At 50.0% G+C, this 19,343-nt stretch overlaps 1 protein-coding gene across 16 annotated transcripts in view; it reads right to left on the minus strand.

Moving 5' to 3' along the window:
• Window positions 1-4,568: 4,568 nt before the first annotated feature.
• Window positions 4,569-19,343, minus strand: part of Tpcn2 (two pore segment channel 2) — a 102,379-nt gene continuing 87,604 nt past the window's right edge. For 3 of the 16 annotated variants that reach the window (XR_870042.3, XR_870046.1, XR_001785542.1), the window contains 3 exons: window positions 8,953-9,795; window positions 6,486-6,670; window positions 6,054-6,359 (listed from right to left, as the gene is read on the minus strand). The gene's annotated coding sequence lies outside the window, so the exon portion shown is untranslated. Of the gene's footprint in view, window positions 5,463-5,941; window positions 6,360-6,485; window positions 6,671-8,952; window positions 9,796-11,740; window positions 12,043-19,343 lie in introns of those variants that run through there. The other 13 variants (XR_870043.3, XR_001785543.1, XR_870038.3 and 10 more) reach the window with 11 other exon arrangements.

Here is a 19,343-nt window from a genome sequence, read left to right on the forward strand (position 1 = left end):
GTCCGGAAGCAATCTGCCATGCTCCATCCACCCTGGACACTCCCAGAAATAGGGAGGCCCTCCCATAGCCGGGATACCCAGGTCAGACTCGGGGTACAGCACCTGCGGCTCACTGGCTGGTGGCTGGCCCGGCCTCCTCCTTTACTTGTATTGGGCCTATATTCTCGAAACCCAGAAACCCTCAAGTCCACATTTCTAGAGCACTCACAACTTCTGGTCATTTCCCAGATCCTCCTGCATAGCTCAGATATGCATTTACTTCTTCCCACATGATGTAATGTGACATCCCTCTCAACTCCCTTCCCACCTCTGCCAGCAGCCCGTGGGAAAGCTGCTGCAGCCAACTCCTCCGGGCAGAAGCACCCTGAAATGGGCGCGGCAGAGGCGGTTCCCTTGGGAGTCTCCAAAATTCCTTTGCAGAAAAAAACTCCTGTCTTTTTATCCCCTTAAGCCAATGTTGCTAATAAGGGGATGAGCTGGTGGGGTGTGTGATTCTGGCTGGATAATCCCTGACCGGTTATCAACCCAGGTGATTCAGGGCCAGAGCTCAAGCTTTTTGGCCACAGATACAGGTGATGTTTCACCAATATCCAAAAAGTCTGGCAGAAAGAAAAATAACAAGACCAGTGAATTCTACTACTACTTCCAAAGAGCCCTGGTAGTCTGTGACGCCACAGAACAGAGCCTTTACACAATAGGTCACTATATCTACATGTTCGTACTCCTGCCATCCTGACTGCTGTGACTCTTCACTAAATACAGCAAGGAGAGGCAGAAAAGGAAGTTGTTTGGATGCATGTTTCTGTTAAGAAGGGAGCATCTATATGTTTGAGCAGCTTGCTGGCTCTGGGAAGGTACCAGGACTGACTATATAGGTTGAGCCTTGCAAAACTCTCATAGAAGTCACATCTCTGTGGGTGAGAATTACATGTCACTGCTGAGGTCCTTAAGAACGAGTGTCCTCAGGAGCAAGTATGGAGACCACCCACAGTGACCACTCAGTTGTGACTTAGAGGAGATATGGAAGGAAGGATAGATGGGGAGAGATGAATGGACAGATGGGGGGGATAGGAGGCTACATGGATGGAGAGAGATAGAGAAAATAAGTGGAAGGATGAAGAGATGGAAGGTAGATGGGATGAAGAGAAACCAGTGGGTGGATAGAAGGATGCAGGGATGGAGAGACTGATAGGGGAGAGATGCACGGCAAGATGGATGGATGGATGGATGGATGGATGGATGGATGGGCGATAGATGGACCCAGGGATCAAGAGATGGATTGTTGAGTTGATAGAGGAATAGATGAAAAGAGATGAATAGGAAGACAGAGGGACAGATGGATGGATAGATAGACTGATGGAGGAATAGGGTGGAGGGACAGAGCAGAAAGATGAATGAAAGAATAAACTAAACATGGAGGGATGGATGGATGGGGATGGCAAATAGAAGGATGGAGGAATAGAAAATCGACAAGAAAGACAGACACATAGGGTACAGACAGATGGAAAGTCAGAAGGTCAGATGGGTAAGGGTTGACCTCGAGCATGCAGAGATACCACAATGTTCCTTTCTGTCCTCCTTTGAGCCCCAGCAGTGGGAGAAGCCCACCATAGTTGGCAGGCAGTAGAGGTGAACCATTTCCCTGACCCCTGCCCAGAGCATACTCATCATCAGCACGGCATACATCACCCAGCAAATTCTACTGCCCTGCATCTCAGATGCCTCTTCCTCCCCAGCCAGGAGAGCCCAGACTTATTTAGGAGCTGGCTGCTCTGTCTTCCCAGACTCGTTTTAGTCTAGAGCAAAGGAACAAGTACAAGAACTGGAAGGGTAGAGGGACAAGGGACATCATTATATACTTTCATGCATTATATACTTTCGTGTAATTGTATTTGTGGGACCCAGAACAAGACACTAAATGATGTATCAGCAGAAACCACAAATGCAAAGGAATTAGAGTAAAAGTGTCTTCCTGTCAAATCTGAGGCACCTCAAGAAACGTACATACCAGGGCCCCTAGAATGTACACACCAATGCTTTGGAGAATATACCCTGCACACTCTCCAAAGGTGATCTTAGAGACCCCCCCATACTGGAAGTCAACCCCAGAATCCAAGGACCTCAGGCCACTAATGGACAAGGAAAGGGAACCATGCCACAGACACCACCATATAGGAAGGGATTCAGGACCACATCCCTGAATCCCATGGTTAAGTGTCCAGGGAGGATGTCACATGTGCAGGAGTCAGGAACCCCACCCCACTGTGCCTCCCGCCTTCACTGAGTGAGCCAGGCAGGTAACTCTAGCTCCAAAGGATCTGATGTCTTCATCTGGCCTCTTCAGGCCCCTGCCCACATATTCAGTGAGAGGTGGGGTGGGGGCTAAAACTACCCCAAGGGTGGGCTAGGACCACTTCTTTATTGCCCCACCAAGTCACCCTCTCCCTTCAGACCAAGCAGGTTTCTCTGCTTTATATCTGGTTCTATAAGTGACTGGGAATTACAGAAGGGTTCTGATGCCCAGTGAGATTGAAAACTGGTCTCTGTGGCCTCCTAGCAGCCCCTGGGATTCTGACCATTGCTGGCCTTAAGCCTGGAAATGGGTTTGATGCTATCCAGGCCTCCCAACCAAAGGCCCCATGTTAGACACATTTTCCAAGCACTTGGAGGGTCTGTGAGGTCCTGGGAGGCAAGTGGGCGGGAAATTGTAATTGGCCTCCCCTGAGCATCCAGCGCCTCTTGAGAAGGGGCCTCTGAGACTTGGATCTCTCAGCCAACCAGGCCATGTGGTTAATTAAGTTCCATGAAAGCATAGCCAGCAGAGTGTGAGTGGTTCGTCTTTCACAGTCAATACGGGCATGTGTCTTACCTGGAGTAAGTGCCTTATGCAGAAAGAATTTCCCAAATGGGTTCCATATGCCAGCTCTCCCCACAAGGAGCCCTCTGATGGGGGAGGGCAGGGGCTAAGACACACGTTCCCTCCCCCCCATAGCCCCAGCCCCAACCCCTCCACAGCTGGTGCTGTTTAAACAGAACATAGTGTCAAAGGAGCAATGGTGGAATCCAAAGATTGTTCTGACGGGGGAAGTCACTCCCAGAGCCAGATCCAACCCAGGTGAGCCACAGAGACCTGTGAAGTACATCAGTCCTCATCCCAGGACCCGGGCCACAGGGGCCCCCTCAGCTTACCAGTCAAGGCAAGGGGACAGGGCCTGGTATGCTCGGGATCCAGAAATGGAAGGGCCAAGGGAACGCGTGGTTACATTCTTCTCACACACTTTCCTGATGTGCCCAAGTGGAACACAGCTCACCTGAGACTGCCAGTGTTGTAAGTCATAAGGATGCCCATGAACCCAGGGTACCAACTACACGTCTCTCTGAGACCAGGGCGGTAGAGTGTGGAAATGGAGGTGCCTGATTTAACTCTTGCCTCTCACAGTGGAAACTCCTCTCTGTGTATGCAAATACCTCGTCCTTGTGCAGCGGCCCCCACCATCAAGTGACTGAGCTCAGCCTAAAGCTGCAGTCTTTCCTTAGACATCTGTAAGTTTGCTTATTTGCCACCTACTGGCCTTATTATGGCAAAATGCTGTAGAAGTAGAGACATTATCTTGTGTGCTGTGGTTTCTCCATGGCTGGCACACAATGTTAGTCTGTAGCAAATGGTCAGTTCATTGTTTCCATCCCTGCCATCACCACCACCACCACTACCACCACCATCACTATCACCACCATCACCTTCATCATCACCACCATCACCATCATCATCACTACCATCAGTATCATTATAAACATCACCATCATGATAACACCACAATTACTCTACCAGCCAGGCCTTGTTCAAAATGTTCTAGGGATTTAAGCCATTGCATTTCCTGGGCCTATAATTAGGGATGTTACTGATCCACTTCACAGGTTAGGACATGAGGGTTGAGCCCTCTGTACCCTTCCTTCTCCTGCCCTCAGAATGCTTGGGACAGTGTCAGCTCTTTATGTCCTGAAATCTACCTCTAGTCTTGATGAACCCCAAGTTTGGCTCTCCAGTGAGAGGCTCTGCCCAGTTGGCAGACAGGCCTGTGGGCCTCTGGGGTGAGTCTCCTTGCCAGGTATCCAGCCTCTATGTATTAGTCATTCCCAGTCCATGTGTTCCCACCCCTGCAGCCTCAAAAGGACCAGAACCATGGGAGACTCCCGCTAAAGTGCCCAAGAAAGTGGGGTGGGCTCCTCCAAAGAGAACCTTCCATCGACATCTGGACATTTGAGTGCTTTCTCTACCTCTGGACTGTCTCAGTTTCTTACCACCACCACTTGGTGCCCTCTGGGGCTGGAGGGGGGTTCTGCCATTGCCTGGCTTGGGAGGCACTTTAAGCTTTCAGGTGTCCTTGGGAACTCTCGGGAGCCCTTTAAGCATTTGAAATTGCCTGCAGTGAAGGTGTGGGTGAAGTTTTGAAAGTGGGGCCACTTGGGTGTTCAGGATTTCTGGGCAGCCTGCCAGTTTCTATTCCAATTAAATGCCCCATTTGGCCAGCTGGTGGGCCCCTTGGCGGGAAAAGAGTGACGTCCGAAACTGCCTGCGTCTGGATATAATTTGAGGACGACGACAAGAGATTCATGTGCTGGGGGAGGGGGCATATCCGAGATGTGGTCAGAGCAAAATCAGCCCTTCATGGTCTTCAGAAAAGAAGCTCGTCCACATACCCATCAGTGCCTCATTAGAAGTGAATCCATGAGGCACAGGAGAGACAGTGGCCAAGGCCCTGGCAAGCCTCTCCCTCTGAGGCTCTTTGCCATAATTAAAGGGCATCTTGGTGCCATGCTGGCCTAGAACAGAGTGCTTCAGGAGAGCAGAATGGCGGAGCCCCCTGTGTGCAAGCCTCTCCACCGATGCTCTGTGGATGCACAGACATCTCTGGAACATCTCAGAGTGCAGGTGTATGTAGAAAATGGGGAGGCTAAGGTCCAGGAAGTTAAACAGCTGAGGAGGATGGCTGTGAACTCAGGTGCAAATCCAGATGGCTTCTTTGACCCTCTGGCATCCACCAGAGCTTCATACGAAAGGAAAGGAAAGGCATGTGCACACACTTACGTACACATGCTCACATGCACACACTCATGTGTACAGATGAAAGCACACAGGCACATATCTGCACATACATGCACATACACGCACACACACATACGCATGCACACAGGCAACCTTAAAAGTACAAGGTGGGAGCCGGGTTCATGGAGCTGAAGCTGAGAGGAAGATGAAAAGCAGACTCTCCCACCACATCTCTGGAAGCTTCTACTGGCAAGCACCCTCCTGATGACTTTCATTTGTGGAGGCAAGCCTGGCGACCAGAGCAACTTTGGGGGGTGGGGGTGGAGCTGTGTGGTTGACAGGACACATCAATTGGAGGTCCCATGACCCCAAAGCAGCTATCTTGGCTTGCAATCTGATTACCAGATGGATCCTTTCCCTAAGAAAAAAGGGAACTTCATGCAAGAATCAAGACAAATGGCCACCCCTCCTGCCCATTCCTCCCTCCCATCTGGCACTGTCTGTGAACACGAGGCCAGCAGTGGCAGCAGCCTTGTGTCACAGACACCAGGCATTTACAGTCTGTGATCAGCTGTGCTGCCAGTGGCTCTCAGCCTCATCCAACTGACCTGCGAAGCCATTTCAAGACACCCGTTCTCTGATACCTGTCAACTCTCTGATCTGCAAGGGATTTGTAACTGACCGATTTCAAAGCAAATAGAAATGACACCCACACTCAAACCCAACGTCACTGAAGGTCTACTCTCAGCCTGGAACTCAACCTCCAAGTGGGTGCCCATGAACCATGATTTGAGGCAGGCCTGCCAACCAACAAGAGAAACTGAACATGAGGATGACAGATAGTACCCCAATTTGGAGCCTGGGAGATGGCTCAGTGGTCAAGCACAAGGACCTGAGTTCAAATCCTCAACACGACTTTAAAGCTGGATATGGTGATATACGACTGTAATCCCAGTGTTGGATCTTGACACAAGCAGACCCCCATCCACTGGCCAGTCTAGTCAAAATAATGAGTTCCAGGTTTGCTAAGAGATCTTGTATCAAAAATCAAGCTATCCAGAGAGCCCCCAGCATCCACCAATCCCCACCTCCCTAATGCTGGTGTCATACACACACGCCACCTTTCTGGCTTGCTGTACATAGGAGCTGCAGATAGAACTCAGGCCCTTCCTCAAGCTCACACAGCCAGTGCTTTGCTGACTGAAGCGTCTCTCCACTGGAAGGGTCTCTTCTGGTTCACAGACTCAGAGGGTTCCATTCATGTTCTCGACATCACCACGGTGGGAGTAGAGGAGTAGTGGAGGAGTGTCTCATCCTATGATGGACAGGAAGCAGAGTGTGAGGACGGAACCGCAGACTGATTGTTACATTCAGAGGCATGCCCCAGGGACCTCTTCCTCAGTGCCCATTTTCAACATGTCCACCAGCTACAAAACAGTACCAATGAGCACTCAGCATGAGACCATATGGTGGTCCTTTCAGACTGAAACCATCCACTTCCTTTTCTCAGATGGGCACTTGTCATCAGTCTAGGCAATCCAGGATGACACAGCTCAGGCACATGCGCAGACCCGCTGTTCCAAATAGTGCCACACTCACAGAGACAAGGATGGGAACTACTTGATTCTTCAAGAGACAAGAAGAGAGAGAGAGAGCAGTCAGCAGCTCAGAGCACTGACTGCTCTTGCAAAAGACTCAGGTACCCAGAACCCATAGGGCAGCTCACTGTCTATAACTCCAGTTCCAAGAATCCAATGTCTTCCCCTGGCTTCTGAGGGCACCAGGCACACACATGTAGACAAAACACCCATACACATAAATTTTAATTTAATTTATTTGTTTGTTTGTTTGTTTTTGTTTTTTCAATACCAAGTTTTCCTGTGTAGCTCTGGCTGTCCTAGAACTCACTCTGTAGGCTGGCCTCGAACTCAAGAGATCTGCCTGCCTCTGCCCTCTGAGTGCTGGAATTAAAGGCATGCACCACCACTGCCCAGTTAAATTTAAATTTAAACAAATAAAATAGTATGCTGTGGAGGCAGAATGGTCAAATATCATCTTTAGAGGAAACAAAAAAGACTTGGTTTTACATCATTGAACTCATTTACAAAGGAGGTGACAAGTATGTCTGTTTCACCACATCCAGCATCTCACACAAAGGACTCAAGCCTGGGTGGAACCACCCCAAAGCTGGTCCACATCCACAGCTGAGGCTGTCATCCCTGAGTGTCTTGCTGAGCTATGTGGCCTTTTTTTATCTTGAACTCCCTCACAATATGGTGGATCGGATTCAGAACAGAGAGGCTAGATGGACACCATATGACCTTAACTGACTGTGACTTAGAAGCTATCAGTAGCCATTCTACCAACTGCTTCATCAGAGTGACATGGGTCTGCCTGGACTCAGGGGAAGCAACACAGGAGATTTGCTCAACAGAAACTATAAGCTTAGTGTGGCAAAAAGTGTTGGTGCATTAGGAGAACCATGGATGCCACTGTCTTTGGGAGCTGCCACCGTTCTGGCATCTCAGAAGGATTCTAGGACTTTCCCTGAGCCTACCCTTCCCCCACCAATCCTCAAGTGCAATATCTCATTCTCGGGTATTCTAGGGAAAGGGTCTCTTTACTCTGTGCTCAGTAGGTGGCAGCCACAAGGATCAGGGACATGGTCATCAAAACCCAGCTGCTGGAGCCTCTCTGCTGAGTCCCTGTAGTACCCTGGCCCCTGCGTGTCCCTGGTGGGTGGGTGGGAAGCAGGAGAAACCCAGGGTACCAAGGCAATGTGATTCTTGTTGGATTGCCTCATCCCCCAGAGGGTGTTGATAAATGGTGAGATACGCCACTAATTCCTGGGTGCTACTCTCAGAGACATGGTGTCTAGTGAAGTGCACCCATCTCCTTATCACACCAAGGACAGGCTGATGTCACCCCACTGAGGATGGCAGAGAGGCTGCAAACCCTAATGGATTTGTCCCATCTAGATAAGATAGTCTCAGGCCCCCCATAACACAGTAATTCATTTTGCAAGCAGGGTTGAGGGAAATGCTGGAGGCAGGGGAGGTTGGAGGTGGGAGGTGTCTGATTAGTCCCTGGTGGCAGCTGTTTTTCTAGGGATACAGCATCCTAGAATATTCTACATAGAAAGGCAAGTAGGAATGGCCTCACTGAGAATAACAAGGGTCACCCTAGAGAGAGGTCCAGGCAGGGCATGGTGGTGCACACCTTTAATCCTAGCACTTGGGAGGCAGAGGTGAGTTTGAGGCCAGCCTAGCCTGCATAGTGAGTTCCAGGACATCCAGGACTACAGAGAGAGCCCTGTCTTAAAAGAGAAAGAAAGAAAGTGGGAGGGAGGAAAGAAGGAAGAAAGAAAGAAAAACGAGAAGGAAGGAAGGAAGGGAGGGAGGGAGGGAGGGAGGGAGGGAGGGAGGGAGGGAGGGAGGGAGGGAGGGAGGGAGGGAAAAAGGAAAAGAAAAGGCCCAGCTGTCTGAATTTTAACCCAATCTTTGTAAGCTGTGACCCAATTGAGTGAATCCCCAGGCATTCTGAGCCTTAATCTATGAAACTGGATGAGCCAATGCTACTGTAAGACTAAAATGTGGCATCAAGGAAGGGATAAATATATGTGACTAACAGGGGAGTTTCAAACTAGATCAGGATCCTGAGTTCATATCCCACACTGGTACTCATTGGCTATGAGGCTCAAGCTAGTAAATTTACCTAAACCAAGTCACTTTTCATGTATGTGTGTAATATGCATATGTGTGTGCATGTTTTTGCATGAGCACACGTGTATGCACACGTGCATGTACATGACGCATGTAGAAGCCTGAAGCTTCTGTTGGAAACCATCTTCAACCACTCTTTGACCTTAGTCACTGAGGCAGGGTCTCTCAATCAAACCCAGAGCTCACCTGTGTGGCTGGCTAGTCTTGCTCTGGGGATCCTTCTTCTCCACCTTCTGAGGCTGACCCCAACCTTTGGGGCATTTCCATGGATTTCTGGGGTCCTGAAGTCCATTCCTTACAGTTGGGCAGCAATCACGTGAACCACTCAGCCATTTTTCCATCCCACTTAAAAAAGGAAAGAAAGTTCAAACAGATCCTGTCTTACTAAGTTTTGACATTTTGTTTTCCTCTCCCACAGTATATAAGCAACATTCATTCAATAGAAACTATTTCAGGGCTGGGGATGTGGCTTGGTTGGTAGAGTGCCTGCCCAGCATGCACAAGGCTTTCCTCAGCACAACAGAAACCCAGTATGGTGGCACAAACCTGTCATTCCAGCACTGGGGAGGTGGAGGCAGGAGGATCAGAAGTTTAGGGTCACCTTTGGTTACATACCTAGTGTATGGTGAGTGTGAGCTACAGGATACCCTATGCAAAACAAAACAACAACAAAAACAAAACAAGTGTACTTGCGGTTTGAGTTTGCTGTCTCCTCAGGCCAGGGGTAGATATGCAGTCTGAACTTCTCCCACATTTCAGCACAGCAGAGTGACCCCGACTTCAGCCAGGGGCCACGGGGTGGGAGAGGGTGAGAGATTTTGACTCACTTTCCAGTCCTGGTGCGTTTAGCCTGAAGTGGGCTTCCGGGAGGGGATCCCATTGAGAGTCGAGGAGTATCTGTATATTCCAGGAAGGGGGAATTCCCATTCTGGCCAGGCTTCAGGAATGGAGTCACTCACAGTGTCACGGAAGTGGCATCTGGACGGGTTTGCTACAGACTGACTCTGGCTCCTCTCATCTCCTGCCTACCTGCACAGCCCAACACCACGACCATAAGAACTGGTCAGAAGACAGGACCACCTTTTATGGAACCACTGTGGGGGCCTTCTCTGTAGGCAGTCCAGTGTTCCACAAAACTCACCAGACCCACAAACATGACCCCTCAGATTCACGTCCTCTTGGACCCTCCTCTCCCTGAATGAAGGAAAAGTCAAGCAAGGATGCCAGTGTTTTTTGCCACCTCCCTCACATGCCACTTTGAAACACCCAGAAATGCAGCCCAAGCCTAGGGTCAATGCATATGGGGCAGTTTGTGCAGAGGAGTTGAGGGCCCAGAGATGTACCATGCCCACCCTCCAACTTTTCCCAGGGGAACCCCACTACCACTAAATGGTGGGAAACCATACCAACCATCAATAGACCATAAGTCAGCTCCAGACATTGCAGAACTCAAAAGTCAAGGTCCCTTCATTCAAGGATAGCATAGACGCTCTAAGCATCATTCTCAAGCAAGAAACAGAAGCAAGTGTTCCCAGCATCCACACAAAGAGCTGGGTGTGGCAACTCTGTCCTGTAATCCTAGTGCCAGTAAGATGGAAGGCAGAGAGAAGTGTATCCCCAGAAGCCTGGGGGCAGATAGTCTGGCCTATGTGAAGTTCCTGGCTAAGTTCAATGAGAGAACCTACCTCACACAAAAGGGGGAATGCACATAAAGAGAGAAGCTGGAACTGTGCTCTGACCTCTACACTGCACCACCCAGGTCTACACCTGCACCCACAGAGATGCAGCATACGAACACACATACACACACTGCATAATACATGCACATACACACACATAGATGCATAATACATGCACACACATTTGACACCATACAAAAATGCCTAATACATACACATACACAAATGCGTGCACACATGCATATGCACACATATACACACAGAAATGTATACATACATGCATACCCACAGATATACATGCATGTAAACACACACAGACGTGCATGTGTGTAAAAACACATACACACGAAATTGGAACAAACATAAAAAGAGAGATATGAGACAGCACTAGACAAATCTCAGCCAGTGATGTCCCCACAGGGTGACCAGTAGTGCTGGCCACCCAGGAGGCTCCATCTGTGCCAGGCACTTCCTTACCAAGCTACTCCTCCCTCCCCATGAGGTCAGCCTGTGGTTATCTCCGGAGATGCTGATTCACCAAAAACAATGCTAAATTCAGACTCAATTAACTTGACCTTTGCTCTCAAATTGCTAAAGGCTCTTCTGGAGAATCCAAACTGGAGCAGAAGCTCCTGTGTTGGGTGTCTAGGAACCCCACAGAGATCTCTGTGAGATCAATACAGGAGATAATAATATGTTTTGTTCCCATTTCTAGGAAGGGGTAAAGTGTCCACACTTTGGTCTTCCTTCTTCTTGAATTTCATGCGTTTAGCAAGTACCCCTTCCTAGAAATGGGAACAAAACACCCATGGAAAGAGTTACAGAGACAAAACTTGGAGCTGTGACAAAAAGATGGACCATCTAGTGATTGCCATATGCAGGGATCCATCCCATAATCAGCTTCCAAATGCTGACACCATTGCACACACTAGCAAAATTTTGCTGAAAGGACCCAGATATAGCTCTCTCTTGTGAGACCATGCTGGGGCCTAGCAAATACAGAAGTGGATGATCACAGTCAGCTATTGGATGGGTCACACGGCCCCCAATGCAGGAGCTAGAGATATTACCCAAGGAGCTAAAGGGAACTGCAACCCTATAGGTGGAACAACAATATGAACTAACCAGTACCCCGGAGCTCTTGTCTCTAGCTGCATATGCATCAAAAGATGGCCTAGTCGGCCATCACTGCAAAGAGAGGCCCATTGGACTTGCCAACTTTAGATGTCCCAGTACAGGGGAACGCCATGGCCAAAAAGGGGGAGTGGGTGGGTAGGGGATTGGGGGGGGTGGATATGGGGGACCTTTGGGATAGCATTGAAAATGTAAACGAGGAAAATGCCTAATAAAAAAATTAAAAAAAATAATGTTTTGTTCACTAAGAACCCAGTACACAGAAAAAAGTGTGAGAAACTGTGTCAGACGTCAGAGACATTCATGTTCTCACCCAGAAGGAAAGGGTTCAAGCCACTCTGATGATGTCAAGACTTGATTTTACATTTTGGATGGCGGAACCACAACTCTGACCCTCTAACCCCATCCTGACCTGGGAGAGAAGATCAGTCCTTGGGCAGAGCCAGCGTCACCAGTGCATCCCCTGGAAAATAAAAGGCCGCTCTGGAAACCATCAGAAAACATTAAAGACTAAAACTACATTTGGAGCCATCACAGTTCGGGGGAGTGAGTCCATTCTGTTGAGAGCTGCTGTAGATAAGGGGTCTGTTTATTGAATTAGGTAGGGAAATGAAGAAAATATCCTGAAATTCATGGCTGAAAATATTCCATTTCTGAACCAAGACTGTTTGCTGTTAAAAGGGAGGAGTGGCCTGGCTTATCCATGAACAAAGGCAATTTGTAGAGAATCTGGATATGGTGGAGTGAAAGATGAAAGGGGAGACCTAGTTAGACATATGAGCTCGCCAGCCGGTCCCTGCAAAAATGCGGAGATTCGAGATCAATCAGAGAACTAACACAGATTGAAAGGTTACAGCACACAATGAATGACATCATGTGGCCAGGTCTGGCCAGTAATATATGATGAGCCTGCTGATAACGCAATACCAGCCCAGCTGTCGTGCTGCACATGAGGTATTCACGGGAGACAGCCCAGCTCTCCCATCTGCAGCTGGGCAGCACACAGCAGGGGTCAGCTTGCTAAGGCTGTGAAGGAAACCTACCTGCAGCCAATGAGAAACCCACGAGTGCTCTGAAACTGTAGATTTCTGTTAAGTCCATAAACCTACTGGCAGGGTACAAAGTTGGGGAAATGTCAATCCGACTGCAAAAAGGTGAGCCCAGAACTCTTCAGGGCATCTATATCTTTGAAGTGTGCCCATTTTTTAGTCTTGTAAAAAACAAAAAAGATTGGGAAGAGCCTCCAAGTGGAACTGGAGCTGGGTAACTGTTTCTGCACCAATGGGGAAGCAAAAGTGGGTAGCTCTCCTGCAATGACACTTGTCAGAGCCCCCTGAACCACACATCAGTGTACACAGCAGTCAAGGAATCCAACTTTTGTGTGAAGGTGTGGGGACAGAGAGGAGGCCAAGAGAGAGGCTAAAAGATTGTTATTAGCAGAGTGGCGGGAGGGACCCCTGGATATGGGGGACGGTGTGAGGCATTTAGTCTGGCAGACTTGGAAGATGGCTCTATGGAGCCTGGTACTACCTGTCCACAAAAGCAGACACAGATGATGACCATAGCCTAATTACTTCCCAAAGACTGCCCCTCAGATATCACCAATATGTTCACTAATGTGAATTTGGAAGACAGGGCTTCAATATATAAGTGTGGGAATCCATGGTTTAGAGGGTGACATAACTCAATCCATAGCAACCAAATCCAGCATGTATCTTCCTGAGGGCAAGGGTATTTACTAGACTCAGAAAGTTTGCTCTTAATATTTGAATCCAAAGGAGTGTGCTCACTCAGATTATTCTTACGGTCCCCATGCTGTTCTTCACAGCCTTTGATTTCAAAATAAAATCAACCACTGATCCTATCTCAGTTTCCTAATGACTCCTGTCTTGTTCTCATGAGGTCAACATTTAAAAGAGGAATGTGCAGTGTTTGGCTATGCTGGCCAGTCACTGAGTCTCCAGGGATTCACCTGCCTCTGTCCCTGAGTGCTGGGCTGCAGGAACATACTGTCATGCCTGGCTTTTGTGTGGGTCCTGAGGATCTGAACTCACATCCTCATGCTTGTGCAATGAGTGGTTCCTCAATTTGTGTCCACCCACACAAGATGTTTTTGACAAAGACATCACTCAGAAGTGACAGTCCCCACTCCCAGCAGGAGCATGTGGCATTAGCTAGTTCTACTTCTAGTGATACTAACTTAGATCACTAGACTAGGGAGTGTTCCCTCTGTAGAGTCACTAGGGCCTGGGGAGGATTTCCCACTGTGAAGTTGCCAGGCTGGGGAGTGTTCCCCCTGTGGAGTCACTAGGCTGGAGAGTGCTCCACCTGTGAAGTCATCAGTCTTCCCTTGGGATGTGCTAACTCAACCAGGAAGATGTGGGAGAGCATTTAAAGACTCCAGACCATCTTGGAGCTGGAGGAATTGCTGCACAAGGATAAGGACCTGAGTGCAAATCCTCAGGACCCACACCAAAGCCAGGCAGGACAGTATGTACCTGCAGCCCAGTACTGGGGGACAGAGGCAGGTGGATTCCAGAGACTCACTGACCGGCCAGCATTGCCAGAACAGTGAGCTCCAGGCTCAGTGAGAGACCCTGTCATAAACAAGGTGGAGAGCAGTAGACAAACACACCCTCGAATGACTTCCGGCCTCTTTATGCACACACCACACACAATGTACATATATCCAGACAACACACACACACACCCCGAGTATATAAGACTTCTTACACTTTCCCAGCAGAGTTCATAACCCTCCGTGGCTATGATTCTTGCCTGAATCACTCATTACTCTACTGGCTACGAATGTGACTTCTAACTCAATCATCCACTGCTCTCTCAGTGCAGAGAAGAGTTCTCCCCGATGCTTATTCATGCACCCCATCTGTTCATTCACCTGGATACGGCCTGTGGGATCTTGTTCTGGGGACCAGGTCCAGAGCTCGCAGTCTGGGCTATGGGAATGTGCTCCATTCAAGCTAACCACAAGTCTTTTGATTCACCCCAACATGGAAAGCTCTCATCTCTCACTGGTGAGCTTCAGAGAGCAGAGGAGCATCTTCAAAGGACACGTGACAATCACACATCTGTGTGGTGTTTCTTGAGGAGACAGAAGTCTGATGGCTTCCAACAGGTCTCAGGGACTCTATCGTCTCCTCTAAATGCAAGGAGACTCTAGAGTAGGGATGTGAATGGACCTCCTATGCTGACCCAGCCACAATCTCAGCCGAGGTTCAAACTTGGCCATGGTGGAGACATCATCCCCTAAGCAGACCTCCCCTCCTCATCCCACTAGGGTCAGCTTGACTGGACAGAGGTGCACCATGGGAGCTAGTAACTCAATGTGGCTTCTGGTTTGTCCCTGAGGATGACTCTGGGGAGGCTGGCATATGAACTAGTGGTTGTGTGGAGAAGGTCTGTCCCTAGTATGGGCAGCACTATCTAGAGAGAACAGCCAAGAAGCCCTCTTTACTGGTGAGGAACTTCCTCTCCCTCCCATCTGGGGCCAAGACCTTGTGGGAACCTGCAGAGCAGCACTAGGGCTCCTGGGAAAGACAGCAAGTCAGAGACTGCTGGTCTCTGACATCTGAGCTTCCAGCTTCTGGGGGTCAAAACATAAAGGGGGGAAGCTAGATCCTAGACACCAGGTGTCCTGGAGCCTAGCCAGGGACCCTAGTGTCCTCAGACATTAACTGAAGTAAGGAGGACTCAGCAACCCTTGGTGTAAGACAGGCCACCCTCACCAGAAGCTTGGTATTTTCGATGGTCTGGCAGAGCACATGGCTCCTCACACACATGGCACCTCATAGAGTCTGTTTCTAAGGAGTGGAGTGCATGCGGGTGTAGCATGGTGCCCCAGGTACCTCAGGGATACATACTCTTCAGTGCTCGCCTCTCTTCCTATGAACATATGCTCAAAGCATGACTACAGCCAGGCCTAGAGCTGCTGTCACCAGGAGACATGAGGAAGGTACAAGTGATGCTACCTTGTCACCTCAATGTCTCTGTCTCACTCTGGGGACTAGCATACAGCCGTGCAAGGTCGGCCCTGTGCTGGGGTCAACAGAAAGTGGGCTGCTACTGGTGGTCCTCAGCCCACAGAAATGCCACCCATCAACATGGCACCTAGTAGCAGAGCCAGAGTGAGGGTCAGGCTAGGTCCTGCTCTGCCTGGTAGGAGAGAGTTCCCACAGAGGCAGGCCCATTGTCTATAAGCTCTTATCTGCCAAGGCAGACATCCCTTTCATAGACATCTGCCACCTCTTGTCTCAGCTAGTCTTGGGTTTCCACTGGAGGGAAAGGCTGGAGTTGGAATAAGGAGTTACAGCCAAAGAGGGCAGCTCTGTTTGCGCCCGGCATGCCAGGCATGGCTCCCACGGGCTCAGATGTCTAGCTGCACAGGTGGCAGCAGGGATGTGCCTCTGCTCCTGGGCTGCAGCACCTCCCCCTGGTCGGCTGTCCTCCACCCCTCTTTCCTTTCCCTTCCCCTTTCCCTCCTTTTTTGCTTCTTTCGTGTATGCCTACACATGTGCAGACAGCATGCGTGTGCTGGTGTGCACAGGTGCCTGTGGAGGCTAGAGGACATCATCTGTCTTCAGTCACCTCCTATTTTTCCTTACGTGTATTGTCTTTATTACTGGTGTGTGTGTGTGTGTGTGTGTGTGTGTGTGTGTGTGTGTGTGAGAGAGAGAGAGAGAGAGAGAGAGAGAGAGAGAGAGAGAGAGATGGGAGTGGGGGTCAGAAGACAACTTTTGGGAGTCACTTCTTTCCTCCTACTGTGGCTCCTGGGTAAGGAACTCAGGTCATTAGGCTTGGTTGGCAAGCCCCTTTACCTGCTGAGCATCTCGAAGGCCCTCTGCCTTATCTATTGAGGAGTTTATTGACCTTGAGGCTCACTGATTTGGAGAGGCTGCCTTGCCATTGAGTCCCAGGAATCCACCTGTCTCTCCTCCCTAGCACTGAGAGAGCTTTTTACATGAAGGTTGGAGATCCAGCACCGGTCCTCATGCAGCACTTTTACAGCTGGGCCACCTCCCCAGCCCTTCCTTCCTTCCTTCCTTCCTTCCTTCCTTCCTTCCTTCCTTCCTTCCTTCCTTCCTTCCTTCCCTCCTTCCGTCCCTCCTTCCGTCCTTCCTTCCTTTCCCCTCCCTCCTTCCCTCTTCTCCTTCCCTCCCCCTCCCTCCTCTTTTCAACAGGTATCTAGGCATGTCGTGGATTCTAACTATTAGTAAGAACTCTCAGTGATTCACAGGTAGTTTATAGTTCAAAGCTCAGGCAAGCAATGTCACAACAGAATGGGACTTGGCTCAGGGCTGTGGAGCCTATAGAGGGTCACTTACCCTAGTCAGCCTGACCAACTCACTCCTAGCTCCTTGGAAAAAGATCCTGTGATCAACGCTGACTACTAGACAGTAAAGGACAGGCAACGTGGGAGGGTAGGAGGAGACCACTGCAGAGGGGAGTGCAGGGAGTAGCTGAGAGAACCCACAGGGCTAGAACAGGAGGCTGAGCCCGGAAGAGGTTGCAGCTGAGCTCTGTCCACGGCTCCAGCTGGTAGGTGATGTTGCCTTCTCACATGAGCTTTAACCTTTCTGTCTCACAGGGGTAGTATCAGGACAAACTCACAGCTAATGCTTCTGCTGTGATAATACTGCTGGCAGGGTTTGGGTGGGGGAGTGGGTCATGGGGGTGGAGTGGGAGGTGGGGGGCATGGCAGTGGTGAAACAAGCTGGTAGCAAGAACTGGGGAAAGGCAAGATAGGCTTGTGGTCAGACAGACGGACAGACAGACGGATTGAAGGAAGGATGGAAGGAGTGACAATGACTCATGGTCCTCCTTTGCGACCTCAGGCAAGGTGATGGAAGGGCGACTGTGATGCCCACCCTCTGCAGATAGGGTGGGAAGAGGGCAAGGAGACCATGCAAACACCAACACCAACACCTCAGTGGCTCACATGGTAGGAACTAGGAAGTGGGGGAGGGTATGTAGGAAAGGCATCACAGAAGGCTTCTGTACTGGAGAATGATGGCAGAGGGCCAGGGACCTTGCCAGAAATGTGGCAAGCAGCAGCCAGACCTTCCCTCTACCGCTCTTGAGGGCCCTCCTCTGAGCTCTGATCCAGCCCACTGAGAGAAGACCAAGGAAACCCCAGAATCATCCTGAACATTCTATGATTCCTGACACAATCATTTGACAGGTGCCAGGCTGTCAGGAGCTGACAGCCAAGGCCCCTCCTTAAAAAGCAGCTTCTAAAAAGCATCCAGAGGCAAAGACTAAAACAACAAACAGAAAACCAGCTGTGAGACCAGAGGCTTTTCAGGAAAAAGAAACATCTGGAGGAGGGGCTGGGGTGTGGCTTGGCACAGTGACTGTCTAGCAAGGCTGAAGCTCTGGGTCCCATTCCCAGCCCAGCACACACCAGGTATGGTAGTTCTGTGTCTGTAATCCTGACATTTGAAGGCACAGGCAAGAGAAGTCATTTTAGGCTTTATGGTGAGTTTGAAGCCAGCCTGAGCTGCCTGACACTCTAGCCTCTAAGGCACCTATGCTCACAGGCATCCCCCTCTCCTCTATGCACACACACTTTAAAAATAAAATCATTTTTAGAAAGCAAACAGTGGCACTGTGCCTTTGACCATCCATGGAAGGATTGGCTCCTGACCCGAGGCAAGAGTAAGAGCAGAATGGGACCCCTTCCAATGCATGACTCAAGCCCACACTGTAGCCATTCTTCACATGGCAGCTACGGCAGCACCAGCTCTACCCATGGGGGAGGGGGGTGGACAATACCAAGATGGATGAGCTGGGCACAGAGCTGCAGAAGACCCTGGGAGTGTAGCAGCATACTCAATAGGAAGCTAGTGATGCAGGTGACAGTGCGTGACTCAGCCCTCCTTCTGACGAGCTGAGGACAGCCAGACCTTGCTTGGCTTGTCATGATCTTTATGCTGACCACATTCTAGGTCTTCTCTCTCCAGCTGCCTCTGCCCATGAGGAACACTTCTCCTTCTAGCTGCCTTTGCCTAGTTGGAACACCCCCCCTCCTCCAGCTGCTCCTGCCCACAGGGAGCACTCCCCCTTCCAGCTGCCTCCACCTGAGGGGAGCATCCCCCGTTCCTGCTCATCAGGGGCTCACTCTTCAGGTGTGAGCCCCACACCCCAACTTCACCAGAAAAGTCCTGCCAACACCAGAAACTCTCTGTAGTTCTGAGGCCAGGCTCAGATCACAGTGCAAACCTGCTGGCCCCTGCTGTGTCCCCACAGCTTTTTTAACCCTCTGTGTCCTTTTGGCCTCCCAGTGCTCTGAAAATACTGGCCTAGTGTTAAAAGGAGGACAAGAACCTTCACTGCCAGGTCACCTGCAGCCTGGTACCTACTAGTCATTGAGGACTGCAGCCAGCTCTGGGCTGTCTCTGAGCTCAAGGGAAGGACCAATTGCTGAAGAACAATTGGGCAGTCAGCAAAGGGATGCTGCCCTGAACATTGTGGTTTTCAAAAGGTTCTGGCCCATCCAGGTAGCTGTCAGCTTTTGCTCTGGGACTGTCCTCAGGGGTGAAAATCCTGTCTGTATCTAGCTCTTGCCATGACCTGCCAAGCCTCAAGGTGACTGTCCACAGACCCCTTGCCATTGATGATCCAGAGTCTAGTGCTAGGCAGATCGCCATGAGACAGAACTAAAGATGGTTGGCCTCTGAGGGGTAAGTCACAGCTTATGAATGGCAACTCAGCCCACTGGTCTAGAGACGGGAAGCCCTTATGTCT

The sequence above is a fragment of the Mus musculus genome, chromosome 7, assembly GCF_000001635.26.
Source record: "Mus musculus strain C57BL/6J chromosome 7, GRCm38.p6 C57BL/6J".
Taxonomy (NCBI): domain Eukaryota; kingdom Metazoa; phylum Chordata; class Mammalia; order Rodentia; family Muridae; genus Mus; species Mus musculus.